The sequence below is a fragment of the Acinonyx jubatus genome, chromosome F2 (assembly GCF_027475565.1).
Source record: "Acinonyx jubatus isolate Ajub_Pintada_27869175 chromosome F2, VMU_Ajub_asm_v1.0, whole genome shotgun sequence".
In the NCBI taxonomy this organism is placed as follows: Eukaryota; Metazoa; Chordata; class Mammalia; order Carnivora; family Felidae; genus Acinonyx; species Acinonyx jubatus.
The window spans coordinates 18349357-18363856 of record NC_069394.1 but is presented as its reverse complement, the minus strand read 5'-3'; positions in this window follow the sequence as shown (position 1 = coordinate 18363856).

Here is a 14500-nt window from a genome sequence, read left to right as displayed (position 1 = left end):
TTCCCCAGCTGACAGGCAGGCAGCACCATGTCCCAGGTATGTGAATGAAAACAGCTTGGATCTCCCAGCCAGTCCCACTGCTATCTGATTGCAACTTCCCCGGAGTGTCCAGGTAAGACAGGTAGAATCATCCTTCAACCCATAGAATTGTGGGGGAAAATAAATTGTTCATCAAACACTAGATCTTTCTTTCTGAGTCTGTATATTCCAAAGGAGAGGCAAAAAAATCCATTTGAATCATGTTATTCTGCACATAAGATCAATGTTTCTCTCTTTTATTGATTTGCTTTGTTTTGTTTTACATCTGCCATCAGTACTTTTGGCAAAAATATCTATAAATTCCAAATAAGGTGATTTGTCACCAAAAAGATTAATTTTGCATACATCCAGAAAATACAGCAGGTTGAACATCAAGGAATGTACTAGGTTTATTTTACAACAGTTGCTTAAGCTGTGGAAATTCCAAAAATTCAGGTTCAGTAAGGAATTTCAAAACTGGGGCATAAAGGAATGTGTTTTTCCATGAATCCTAGTAAAAGTTCTGAATTTCCTAATGAAATGAGCTCCATGTTGTTAAAAGAACCAGTGATATGAAATAATGACAAATGCTTCCATGACAAGTGCCAGGGAGAGGGGAGCATGTTATAACATAGGACATTGATTAATGACCACTTCCTTGAATCGGTACAAATCAAATACATTTGAGAGATATGCAAGTATGCGTTCTTTGGTGTTCGCTTCCATTGTTGAGCTCTTTAAGTCAGCTTGAAGAATCATCATTTTCTTTGTGAAATGGAAATTATGGTTCTCATATTACACAGGACTTTTGCCATGACAACATAATAGTCACAGAAAGAAACAAATCCAATCTTAAGCTACCATAAAATATTAAACCTCAGATTACAGAACCCTCACAGTTACAACGGGCAACAACAACTAAAATTATGGTGGGTGGGAGGAGGGTTTTCAAGACCAAGACTAGAAGACCAGGACTGGCCCTGAAAATACAGACCAAGGTTTTTTTACAGAATGACCATTAATAATCACTTAGTTGTACCAGGTCAAATGTAAAATACATCCTTTGCCCTTTTCTCCATGTTTTTATTTTTCATTTTAATATTTTTGCATCTTTTCCAGCAGCCCCTTCGGTACATTTAATAGACTCCTTCTTTTGTGTGTTGGTAGCTGCAATGCCAGGTCTGTAAAAGTGGGTCTTAAAACAAACAAACAAACAAACACCCTATTCATTATCTTTCCAAAATGACCCCAGTCAAGCCCTACCCTAACCATCGCAACAAACAACTTCGATTCCAAAAAAGAATGCAATCACTCATGGCAATCAATAGCAACCCAGGATGCTGAACGTTTTTCCTCCAATATTAGACCAACCGTGCCATTTGGCATCAGTACACAGCACTCCTGTTACCAACTTCCCTTTAACAGAGTTGGCTATAAACTCTTCTCTAGGTGTAGCTGCCATCGAGGATTTGTCTGCAGATTTGAGGAGAAGAGCCAGGAAAAACAGTTGTCTTTGCCCAAGAACATAAGTCTATCCAGTAGTGGAACAAGCCAGGGATATCTAAGTGAGCTTTGGGTTTTGCACTCAGCTTAAAAGTGATCCTTGCCTTGATCTTCTCAATGCATTTTCTTAAAGGTATTGAAAGCTGAACGTCTCTGAAGAAAGGTTTCTGCAACCATGGCCAAGAACACTAAAACCTCAAACCCACGTGAATGGGATCAGCTGTTTGTTCTAAACCTCTTACTCACTAGAAGCGAATCAGCTAACCCCACTCTTTCACACACACCAGCATGTTCTTGGAATAGAATTTTGTCTTGGGAGGGTTAAGGAAGTGGCCAGAAACCATATAGCTCATGATTGGACTAGCAGAGTGAGGATAAGAATCTATTCTATCACCCACTCCCGCTCCTTGGTGCCAGGCTGTTTCTTCATGGGCAGGACACCGTTTCTAGTCTTTACAGCAAATTGAAACAAGTGTGAGATGAAATGTGTCCCGAAGGAGTTTCATTCTCCTTCAACATGATGAAAACGCAGATGGATTAACTAATAAAATCAAGAAGTGGTCCAAAAGGTCACACGGTAGCAGAAGTGTCTTTAATATCAAAATTTCGGAGAAGGTTTCAGCTGTAAAAAACACTCAGCGTGTGTTATGGAGACAGTAAATTGAACAAGTGAACTCCTAACTGGTACTTCACTTAGGTAGAGCAAAGAAGAGCAGAGAAAGTTGGGGACTGGACTCAGGAGAGTCTTGATCAGGGCCTTCTGCTACCTTGAAAAACACATTCTTTCCTCCCAACAAACACCCTGTGTACATTGTCCATGGTCTGTCTCTGGTGGAGGTTTTCCCTGCCTTTTGGAGTGATGGTTACTTATTGAATAAATAGAGGTCAATTTCTTTAAAGGGCTTGGGAGGCACCTGCTCATTAGCAAAAACATTTATTTTAATCTTACCTCTTGGAGCCAGTACCGCCAATTTATAGTTTTTCCCCTATTGGTGATTCATAGGCAGGGAAAGTAGGCACTTATGTTAAGTGGGGTGATAAAATGCTTAGGTTAGAGAGAGCTCCTTGAGGTCCCTGGATTACATCCACAAGCCTCCTTTGTACGCAACGTTGCCAATAGAGCTGTATCTACTGGGTACTTTATTTACTATGACACATGGCAATTAACATAACATTTTAATTTGAGGTGTATAAAACAGACAGAAATAGTCATTTCCTTTTTAGAAGCCAATCCTTAAGCCCAGGAACTTCTCATTTATAAATAGGACTGCTGAGCCATATCGATATTCCTTCCCATGCTGAAACCCATTTGTGATAAATTATGTTACCCATGTGTTTACTTCTTCACTCTTTTGTGCAACCCCAAGAAATTCAGATACAGTTTAAATAAGTCACTAATTGCTCTGCAATTTTCACACTCCTCTCCCAAATTTGTAAAATAAAAAATACATTGAACATTTGGACGGAGAACAGACAGGAAGAAAAAGCTTCATTGTATCCATACTGTTTGGATTTTTTTTAATTTTTCCTTTTGCTTAAAAATATGCACAGTAGTATACCCTTTTAATAAACAAAGGGTAGAAAATAGAAATTAATTTTATACTATTCATTATCACTTATTTTAGATATATGAATAACAATTGTTGAACTGAGTTTATTGAGAAAGTCACCAAATAGCATTTGACACACATTGTGTGGACCTTTCATAGAAATACTTGTACCAAATGTTTGATTTGCCTTTTTTCCCCACGGTGGCCAGTGAGGGATCCAGTAAGACAAAATGTTATTAAACTGGCTTTTGCTTGAACTTTACAGGTATAATGGAAGTGGGGGAAACATCTTTTAGGACTAATAGCAAGTAAGAATTTATAAATAAAGCAAGTAATAAAGCAAGTAAGAATTTATTGTGGGCTCTGTAACTGATGTTGTTTACCTCTTTGCCTGGGCCATTGGGAGGTACATAGTTAAGTTGAGTCTATGTAATTAGTTAGGACCTTACTAGATACATTTATTTGCAGTAACTTAACCCCCGGCTTCATTTGCTATTCTACCCTTTTTTCCCCCTGTAAGGTGTAAGTTTTTTTAAACATGACATCTACTGTTATGAACTGAATTGTGTCCCCTCAAAATTCATATGTTGATGCCTTAACCATCAATGTGACTATATTGATGGGGCCTCTAAAGACGTAATTAACTTTAAGTCAAGTCATAAGGGTGGGGCGCTTATCTGATAGGAGTGGTTTCAGAAGAGAAGTGAGAGAGTGTTCTCATGTGGGCACACAGTGAGAAGGTGAGCCTCTGCCAGCCAGAAAGAAAGGTCTCACCAGAAACCAACCCTGTGGAGACCTTGATCTTGAACTTCCAGCTTCCAGAACTGTGAGAAAATAAATTTCTGTTGTTTAGTCTTCCCAATCTGTGGTATTCTGTTATGGCAGCTCGAGCACACTAAAATACCTACCATAATCTTTTTTTAAGCAGTCACACCTCCAATGTAGAGAAGAAGAATTGCACTGTGTATGCTATGTAGCCATCCCTTCTTTCCCTGTGTCCTTAGAGATATTGGCCGATCTCTATACCGTCTTGGAGTGGTTATTGTGGGCGAGAATACTTCTGGGACTTTTACCAGTACCATTCTACCTAATATTCAGAAGTACTTTTTCTCCCATTAACCATATCTTCCTCTTTTATCTATTGTGTGGGTCTGGGGAGGGGGGTGAATTTACTTATTCAAATAATAAAAATCTCAGTCCATCTTAACCCATTCTTGTGCCTTGTAAATGCTGCAGTCCTAGATGTCTGTGGCTTTCTTGGCTCTCCCTCCCTGGTCTAATAAAAGCTGTTCCATAAGGGCCGGGGATGGACTCTCTTTTTAGTGGTTTTCTGGCTCCTGCTCATTTATATAGAAGCAAGGATGACATTAGGAGAACATGCACTTGGGGATACATCTGGTATTTTATAGAGTACCTAAAATCAAATACATCTTGCCACTTCCTTCTGGGGCACCATAAATTCTTCCAAATAATCCAGGGACATAAAAAGTCACATGCACTCTACCGTGAAAATCTTGTTACTAACTCTTATGAATGAGTAGCCATGACCTTATTATGCCAAGAGAGCATTTGTCCCTTCCCTGCCTCGAGTTACATTAAATATTATAAAGCTTTCTACGTTGACTAATAATAGATGACATCCCCCCAAAATGCCATCTCTCTAATAATGAAAAGGCAACTCTACTGGCCAAGAGAGATGAGAAGAAACTTATGGTTCCTCTGGCCACAATTATTGATATAAACCGAGTCATTCCCAGGAATTAAAGATGACAGACATTTGCAAAATTGATTTCATAACACTATGCTATCAACCTCCAACATTTATAACATAAATTTTGTATCCAAGTAGCTTGATATGTTGGGAGTGCTTGGTTGTTTGGTTGCCATTTGTCTTAGCCACTATAATGAAATACGTAGGTCGGGTGGCTTAAACAGTAAGCATTCATTTCTGGAATCTGAAGAGTCCAAGATCAAAGTGCTAGTAGATTCCGTGTCTGGTGAGAGCCCTCTTCCTGGTTGGCGGATGGCTGCCTTCTTGCCATAGTCCTCTCATGGCAGAGCGCGTGATCATCTCTCTCATGGCTTTTCTTACAAGGGCACTAGTCCCATTCATGACACTTCCATCCTAATGACTCAGTTATCTCCCAAAGGCCCTACTTCCAAATATTATCACATTGGCAATGAGGGCTTACACTTAGGAATTTGGGACACCACAAATACCCAGTCCATAGCACTGTTTTGAAAAATAATGAAGCAAAGCACTACTGTTGGAAGGGTTTCCTTGAAGTTGAGAGGGAGCCATCACTTACCCTGAACACTTTTATCTAGCTTTAGTTGTGTTGAAATGTTGGCCTTGCCTTTTTAAAAGAACATTTGAAACTCTCACACACTGACCTGAAAGGTCAAACTTTTGATCAGATGATAGGGTGAGAAGTTCTAGTGAGACATGGCCAAAAGTGCACTCAGTAGATGTTATTGTGACCAGAAGGTCCCAAAGAGCCTATAGCTGTCAACAGCTTCAAAGATTTCAAAGGCCACTCTTCCTACTGCTTTTAATCCTAGACTTTTAAGAGTCACAAACCTTTCAAACCCTTGGGCAGTCTCTGTGAGCTTACCAGCTATTCTTGAAAGATGCATAGATGCTAAGAGCTAGAAAATTGACTCTTTGGCTTTGGTACTTGGAAAAGGACAAAAATTTTCTATCAAACTATGGAAAGAAACATGTGATCTTGATTTAAAACATGTGATCTCAGGAAAATGAGACCCAAGACCCTCATTTCTTCCTTGCAGCTAAGGTTCACTTCAATTTTACCTCTGTTACTTTCAGTTCAAGTAATACGTGAGTCTCTTGGATAAAAAAAGTTCTGACTCTATAAAATAAATACACAATATGTGTGTAAGTGTACACATACATATTTGTGTGTATATTCCTGTATGTATGTGACAATATGTATATCTCCCAGAATAAAATTTGCATTTACTTATATTTAACTTTTTTCCATGTAAAATGTAATCATTGTTTCTGTTTTTATTTCTCAGACATAATGCTTATACATTACAGAATTTCAAGAGCGTGAGTGTTTTAGAGAGTACTGTCTTCAGCCATGCATACTAAATGGCTTAATCTCTTGCTACTGACACTTTCTACTTTATAAATCATTAGTTAGGTATGGTGACCTATATCAACTAAAAATGAGTGAAGATCAGAAGAGATGCATGGAAATAAGATGCAACTAACATTCATTTCTTGTCTTTTAGGACCTGTATATGGATTAGATTTGTGAAAATACAAGTGTAAGGGTATCCTATTGATAGTTAAATAGCTGGTGATGAAAATTTATTAAGTAACCATATATTTCAAGTTCATTATCTCCAAATGGTTTTGAGTGCTTCTTAATCAAGAAAAAAATATCATGCAACCCAAACATATGCATACATTTGGAAATATATATATATATATATATATATATGATTCGCAAAAATAGAAATTTAAAAATTATTACATCAAGATAGATAAAATTACGTAACTTTTATTGTGTTTAATAATAGTACAAAAACATTTTTCTGTCATTAAAATATTTTTAGCAATTACATTAGTCTGAGTAGTACTGTCTCCCTTGTAGTAACGACAATGACTTTTCATTGGCTTATCATAATGAATTTTATTTCTTGCTCACATTAGAGTCCAATGTCAGTATGCTTTCATTGGTAATTTCGTCTCACATAACTTCAGGCTTTGTCCATATTGCAATGTGGCAACATGTGGCCTCCATAGTCACTTTTAAAAAGGGAAGTAAATTCTAAAAAATTACGCAAGAAGTTTTAAGGGCCGAGCTCAGAAGTTAGCACACAACTCTTCAACTTCTATATCATTAACCAGAATCCAGTCAAATGACTCTGGTCTTATAGTGAATAAGGCTGGGAAATGAGGTCTTTATGTGTGTCCAGAAACAATAATGGAGTAAACACCTAGCATTGTTTGTGTGATAATAGAATTTATTACTGTTATAATTAATGTGTTTGATTAATTTAGTTAGAGCAAGACAAATTAATAAGCTTAATAACTATAAAATATTGGCTTCATATACCATATTACAGAAATTCAAAGACCTGGTTCTAAATTTAATTTATTTCAAAACTGGTTTTAAGGGCTTGTGGTTGCTGAAAAAGTTACTTCATAAAGATATGCAGATTAGAATAGGAGAAGAGAACTGGAAAAAGATACTTTTGTGTGTTATGAGCCTTAAAACTCTTTAGCCTGACAAGGGAACGTACTTTATCTTTTGACCCTATTGTTGTCTCACTTCCTGCAGGCCATTCTCTGCAGCAAGAAAAATAACTGGTTCTCTAATGATTTCAGTATTTTGCTATTAAAGAATATCAAAAGTGGTTCCTAAGCATTTATTTTACCTTGAGAGACAATTTTGAAAAGTACATGTTTTAGTACCATCTTAAAGCACTGTTAGAAAAATCAAAGAGCTACATCTTAGTAACAATGGCATCAGACTGTTACTGACTTACCAACTATCAAGGCCCACTATGCCCTCAAGAGGAGCTTCATAATTAATTGAAATGGATACAAATCCATAGTTGACATAGTCTCCATAATAATTTTAAATATTCAGGTTTACATCTTACTTTTATTTTATGGCATGGGTGATATAAAGCCTGTTCTAGTAGAATGGGCTGGCTTCTTTGTCCATGTTCTTGGATTCTGCTGTGCTTACATTTTTAATATTGTCTTCAATTTTTGATTTCTTAATAGGAACATTTTAAGTCACTTACTCATTTCATTAGCATTAGATTTTTTAAAACTACTTGATGTGATTTATAAACTTACTTAAGTGGATAAAAGTAAAGTACAAGTTATTGCAATGCACTAAAATAGAGAAAAATAAATGAAAGCTCCATTGCCAATCCCTTCACATTTGGGGACTTCCATTCTTCCTCTGACCATCTCTTGAGTCTCTGACATCTTTAGTTGTATGTGACCATCTGCTAGGTGACCTGAGTGGGGCCCCCCCCCTTGTCTATCTATGTTTTAAATATTTGGAAAAGAATTGACTTATGTTTACAAATAAATACAAGCCCAAGTTCTAGTATTTTCTTCTTTCAACCCAATGGAGCATTTTAAGCATTCCCCGAGTGTACATGTCCCACATTTGAAGACACTCTTTAGGAACTTACAGATGATTAAGAGTTTTTATGATAAGTTAATCCTAAAACTTTTAGGGAAAAAAAGTTTGATATAAAGCTATTTGTTTTTGCCTGCGTATTAATTTTAGTTTTCCAGTTTAGTACTATTTTCTTTTTATTGTTTATCATAGTCTTTTAGTGTTTACATTTTCTGAAGTCTTAATCAGGCTCTGGATATTAGCCTAGGTGAATTATTTTTATGTGAAAAGTTCAGGGGTGGGAGGGAGGGGAAGCATGGGGGTTTGAGCCTGGGCCAGCGAGGCTACTTCTGCCCATGTACTAAAATCAAGGTTGCCACAGCTTTTGACTGCCACCACCAGCATATTTATGTAAGAAACAGATGAGGCCCTGTGTTTTAATGTTCATCCAGTTTTTTTGTTAAAAAATAAGAAGTAATTACAATTCACATATACAAGGAATTTCCTAAATTTACACTGGATTTTATACTACTTTGGGTAAGATGTTATTGTATCTACTAAATATACTAAATACGTTGTGGTGAACAAGATGGCCCTGAAGTTGGAGTTTCTGGGTTTGAATACTGGCCCTGCAACTTAATATGTGCACAGCTTTGACAATTTATTTAATGTCCTTGAGACTCAATTTTCTGGGGTGCCTGGGTGGCTCACTTGGTTGAGCTTCTGACTTCTGCTCAGGTCATGATCTCTCAGTTCCTGGGTCCGAGCCCCACGTTGGACTCTGTGCTGACAGCTCAGAGCCTAGAGCCTGCTTCAGATTCTGTGTCTCCCTCTAGCTCTCTGCCCCTTCCCCACTCACTCTCTGTCTCTGTCTCTCTCTCAAAAATAAACATAAAAAAGACTCAATTTTCTATCTCATAAATGTATTTGAAGTTTAAATAAGATAATACACTAGCTTGTATGCAGTGCCTGACAGAAAATTTGTGGCCAAAATGTAGTTTTGTTATTATACTAATAGTTATTACTAATATCTATGACTACTATCCCTGAATAGTGTAGGGATAAATATGTATGCATGTATTTATGTATGTATGTATGTATGTATGTATGTATGTATCCTTTGCAAAATTTTACTCTATTTTAAGATGTTTAAGTTTCTTGATTCATCCTTAAGCCACTGATTCTAAAATCCTCTTACTTGCATCATGACTATATAAATCTAAGGGTAAGAGTATGGATGTCAGAATGTGGGTTTCATTGAAGCTCTTAGAAGAGTCTGTTAAGTCCCTGGAGCATCTTGTTTTTTAAGTACTGTTGCTCATTTATGTACTTACATATTTGTTTTAATTTTTTACCATACTACCCCATTATTATTATTATCATTATTATTATCATTATTATTACTATGTTTATTATTAGTGAACCATTAATAACGTGTTTCTGGATTTTAGAGCAGAATACCAAAAGTAAATGCAAGAACAACAAAAATCTGTCCTGTTTGTATCACAGTCTGGCCCATGACTCAAGGTCAGTGTTGAAGCCAACAAAAGAAAAACAAGCCAAGGACTGAATTCATATTTGGACTGTTGCATTCTGGGTGTGCCGTGGAGCTTCACAGCCTTTTAGGTTAGATTACTTACTCTGTTCTCATTTCCCCATGCTCCATGTGTTTTTCAGGAAGAGCTTCCAATGGAAAAGGCACTGGTCCATACCAGCTGCAAGGAGTTTGTTTATAATGATCAATTCAAATGAGCAAACAGTGATTGAACACCTGTCATGTGACACAATCTGCGCTAAGTGGCAGGACACAAAATAAGGAACCAAATACCAGGTCTGCCTTTCAAAGCTTCAAACTGCAGTTGAGAAAGAGGAAGAGGAGAGGGAGTGAGGGAGGAAAAGAGGGAAGAAGGGAGACTGAGAGAAGTCCCATAGGACTTCTACAAGATAAGCACTTGAAAGGAAGAACAAATTGCAGTAGAAGAGGGGAGATGAGCTAAATCTTTTAAACTAGGAGTCCTATTTTGAACCTACCTATAAACTAAATTTTCTACTTGATTTTGAAATAGTAGAGGAATATCCAGGTTTCCACTTCTTATTCCTTTTATTTTAGAATTAAAATTATTTTTTAAGTCCTAAAGATGTGATGCTACAAGTGGAAATTATACTTGCTGAGTTGATAGTGTATGTCATGGCTTTAGACGAGCCTACCTCATTCTATACATGGTATTAATTAAAGCCAGAGTTCAGCTGGTATCCCCCAGCCCTTGCAAGTTAAAGCAGAGAGCGGCTCGCTCTCACTGTCTCTCTCTCTTTCTCTCTCTCTCTCTCAAAATAAATAAACTTAAAAAGAAAATCCTCCAAGTAGGAAAAAGTATTCTTAAACATTGAATTCCAAATAACTTTTTCTTCTATGTAAATTATGTTCTTACAGATGCTAGTTAATTACGGATCAATTATTAGAGATGAGCAATAATAATGAAAAAGTGGAACTAGGATTTCATCTACTAGGAAGAGAGGCATAAAATCTCCTAACTTAAGGGAAAGGCAAAGCTCACCAAGTTCTGCCCCCTTAATCAATTGATGAAATTCAGAGCGGGTAATGTGACCTACCTTAGTTCTGGGCTACCTTATAGCAAAATTGTTACGAGAATCTGTTATCTCCTGATACCTCATCTAACAATTTGTCAGTACAGATTCTTTCCCCACTCTGTCTGGTAGTTGTAGCAGCCAGGTTAGAACTGGCAATATTTCAATCTTTAGGCCTTTTCTTGTCTGAATAGGTCTGTGCATCCAGGAACAAGTAAGACTCTAGGCTACACAATCATCATCACCCTACATCTATGCTTGCTTAGGAGAAATGTGTAGATGAAAGTATTTTAGCATTTCTGTACTACACATCACTCCAAGGATTTGATTGTTTTAGGTGAACACAGGATGCATAACATTGCTAAGAGCAAAACATTTAGCACCATCTCAGTGTTTGAGTCCTGGGTCTACCCTTCACTAGCTCTGTGACTTTGGGCACATTATCATCTCTGTGCCTCAGTTTCCTCATATCTAGAATAAGGGGAATAATGATATGTCACAGGTTATGGGGGTTGAAAGAGGTAATATATGGAAATATACTTTGTGTGTGTTGGGAATTCATTCCTTTTTACTATTGATTGTCTATATTTATTAGCCTATTGGTGGGCAATTAAGCTGTTTCCAGTATAGGGCTATAATAACTAAAGCCACTATGAATATTTTTGTGCAAGTCTTTTTGTGAATACTTATTTTCACTTTTCTTGACTAACAACTGAGGTCATAGAGTAGGTGTGCACTTTACACTACCAGAAACAGCTAGATTTTTTTCCCAAAGTGGTTGTACCATTTTATATTGCCACCAACAAGGTATGAGAGTTGAATTGGCTTTGTTCATTTTCTCTATTTTATGTGTTTTCTTTTTCATTGATTTCTGCCATTGTCATTCTAATTTCTTTCATTCTTCTTATTTTGGGGTTACTCTTTCTTTCCTACCTTCTTAAGGTATAATTTTAAGTCTTAGGGCTTAGTTCTTTTTTTTTTTTCCTTTTTACTAGAAGCATGTAAAGCTATCCATTTCCTTCTGAGTACTGCCTTAGCTATATCCCTCAAGTTTTGATACCAGTTTTCATTATTATTTAAAAATATTTTCTCAGGGCTCCTGGGTGGCTCAGTTGGTTGGACGGCCAACTTCAGATCTCATGGTTCATGGGTTCAAGCCCTGCGTTGGGCTCTGTGCTAATAGCTCAGAGCCTGGAGCCTGCATCGGATTCTGTATCTCCCTCTCTCTCTCTCTCTCTCTCTCTCTCTCTCTGCCCCTCCCCCACTACTGCTCGCTCTCTCTCTCTCTCTCTCTCAAAAATAAATAAACATTTAAATTTTTTTAATAAAAATATTTTCTCACTTCTCTTTTTTAAAAACTTAAATTCTGGAAAAATTTTTGATTTACAGAAAAATTGAGAAGATAGTACAGAGAGTTCCCATGTAGCCCATACTCAGTTTCCCCATTATCAATATCTCCATTAGTCGGTAAACTTGGTACAATTAAGGAATCATTTTTGGGACAGTTATTATTAACTAAAGTCCATACTTTATTCACACCTCCTTAGCTTTTACAAAATGTCTTTTTTCTGTTCCAGAATCCTACAGGATATTACAATACATTTAGTTATCCTATCTCCCTGGGATCCTATTTGCTATGCTGGTTTCTCAGACTTTCCTTGTTTTGATAACCTTCACAGTTCTGAGGAGTACAGGTCAGGTGTTTTATAGAATGTCTCTCTCAGTTGGGATTTGTCTGATGTTTTCCTCATGATTAGACTAGAGTTATATGTGATTTCTTTTTGGTAGTGGATTCTTACACTATCCACATGTTTGGTATTATTTCCTGGATGTGTTATTATCCATAATTTTTAATTTAATTTCATGTGTAAAGAAAATATGTTATTAAATATTTTTTAAAAATGAGACTTGAGCCGTGGCCTTGCATAGTACCATTTTTGAACTATCATTTTGAAGCATCTTTTTTTAGATGGTGAGCACACCATGAGCAAGTGAAAAAAAAATGTGTATTTGACAGTTATTGAGTTTATTCCTGCATAATTATCAGTTAGGGACACATTTATGTTCTGTTAATCTTATCTCTACCTTTTCTGATTTCCTTTTTGTTCCATTACTCTCTTGATTGTTGATAAAGGGGTAATAAAATCTTCAACTGTGATTGTAGGATTGTCTCCTCTCCCTTTCTGTCTGCATTGAAATTTTGGTATTAAATACACACATTTAGTCTCTGATTAACTGACTTTCTTTTTTTATACACTTTAAAAATTTTTATTTTGAGAGAGAGAAAGCACATGAGCAGGGGAGAGGGACAGAGGGAGAGAGAGAGAGAGAGCGAGAGAGAATCTCTATCCTGAGCTTGGAGCCTAGTGCAGGGCTCAATCCCACAAACAGTGAGATCATGACCTGAACCAAAATCAAGAGTCAGACCCTCAACCAACTGAGCCACCCAGGTAACCCTGATTAACTGACTTTATTATCATTATGGGATGTCTGTATTTTAATTTGGTAATGTTCTTTGCCTTAAAATGTATTTTATCTGATATTAATATAGCCACTGCTACCTTCTTATCTTACTATTTGCATGATATATTTATTTCCACTTACTTTCTTAATTCCTATTTGTGTCTTTTGATGTAAATTGTGTCTCTCATAGGATAGACTAGTATATAGCTGGATTTTATGCATTGTGGCAAGCCTTGCCCTTTAGTATGAAGAATATTTTAAAATTTTACATGGCAGGATTATGGACCACAACAAAGCACAGAATTATTAGCTTTTAATTTCAGAAGCCACAGTTTAGGTTTTTTCAGTCTTCTGGTCTTTAGGTTTTTTCAGTCTTTCAGTTTCCATAAGCCAAGTAAGGTAAATAGGAGGGCTATTAAACCCTACAGATGAGTAGGGTGTAACATTTTGAGATGCTATGAAGCTCGCTCAGAGTTCAGCAGCATTTGTCCTCAGGGCCAATAAGGTTTGGAGCAGTTGTGTCATTGCAGAGAAATTTCCTGGGTTATCCATTTCTTCCTTGTACAACTTCGATCAAGTTGCGTTATCTCTCTGACTTTAACTTTTCTTTTCTGAAAAATCCCAAATTTCCTAGATTGTTGAATTCTTAGGTTAAATATTACTTTGTTACTCTATGTTACTTTTCATAATATTATCTATCATGGTACTCATCATGACTTTCAGTTAGTATTTATTGATGTGTTAACTTTTTCAATATCTTACTCTTCCAATAGGCTGCAATATACATAGCGACATGTTATTTTTTTTATTTTTTTTAAGGTTTATTCATTTTTCAGAGACAGAGAGACAGAGTGTGAACAGGGGAGGGGCAGAGAGAGAGGGAGACACAGAATTCAAAACAGGCTCCAGGCTCTGAGCTGTCAGCACAGAGCCTGACACAGGGCCCGAACTCACAGATGGCAAGATCATGACCTGAGCTGAAGTCAGACGCTTAACTGACTGAGCCACCCAGGCGCCCCTTAGTGACATGTTTAATGATTATTTTTATCTCTATATACATAGCTACACATATTTATATCAATATTGATATCTATAGATATATATAGTGCCAATCCAATGCCCTGACATAATAATCATCATCATTTGTTGTGTATTTATGATATGCCAGACATTTCTCTAGGTATTTATATACAATTTTCACAGCAATCTTACAAGGTAGATTATTTTTATGCTTATTTCACAAGTGAGGAAAACAACATAGGACCC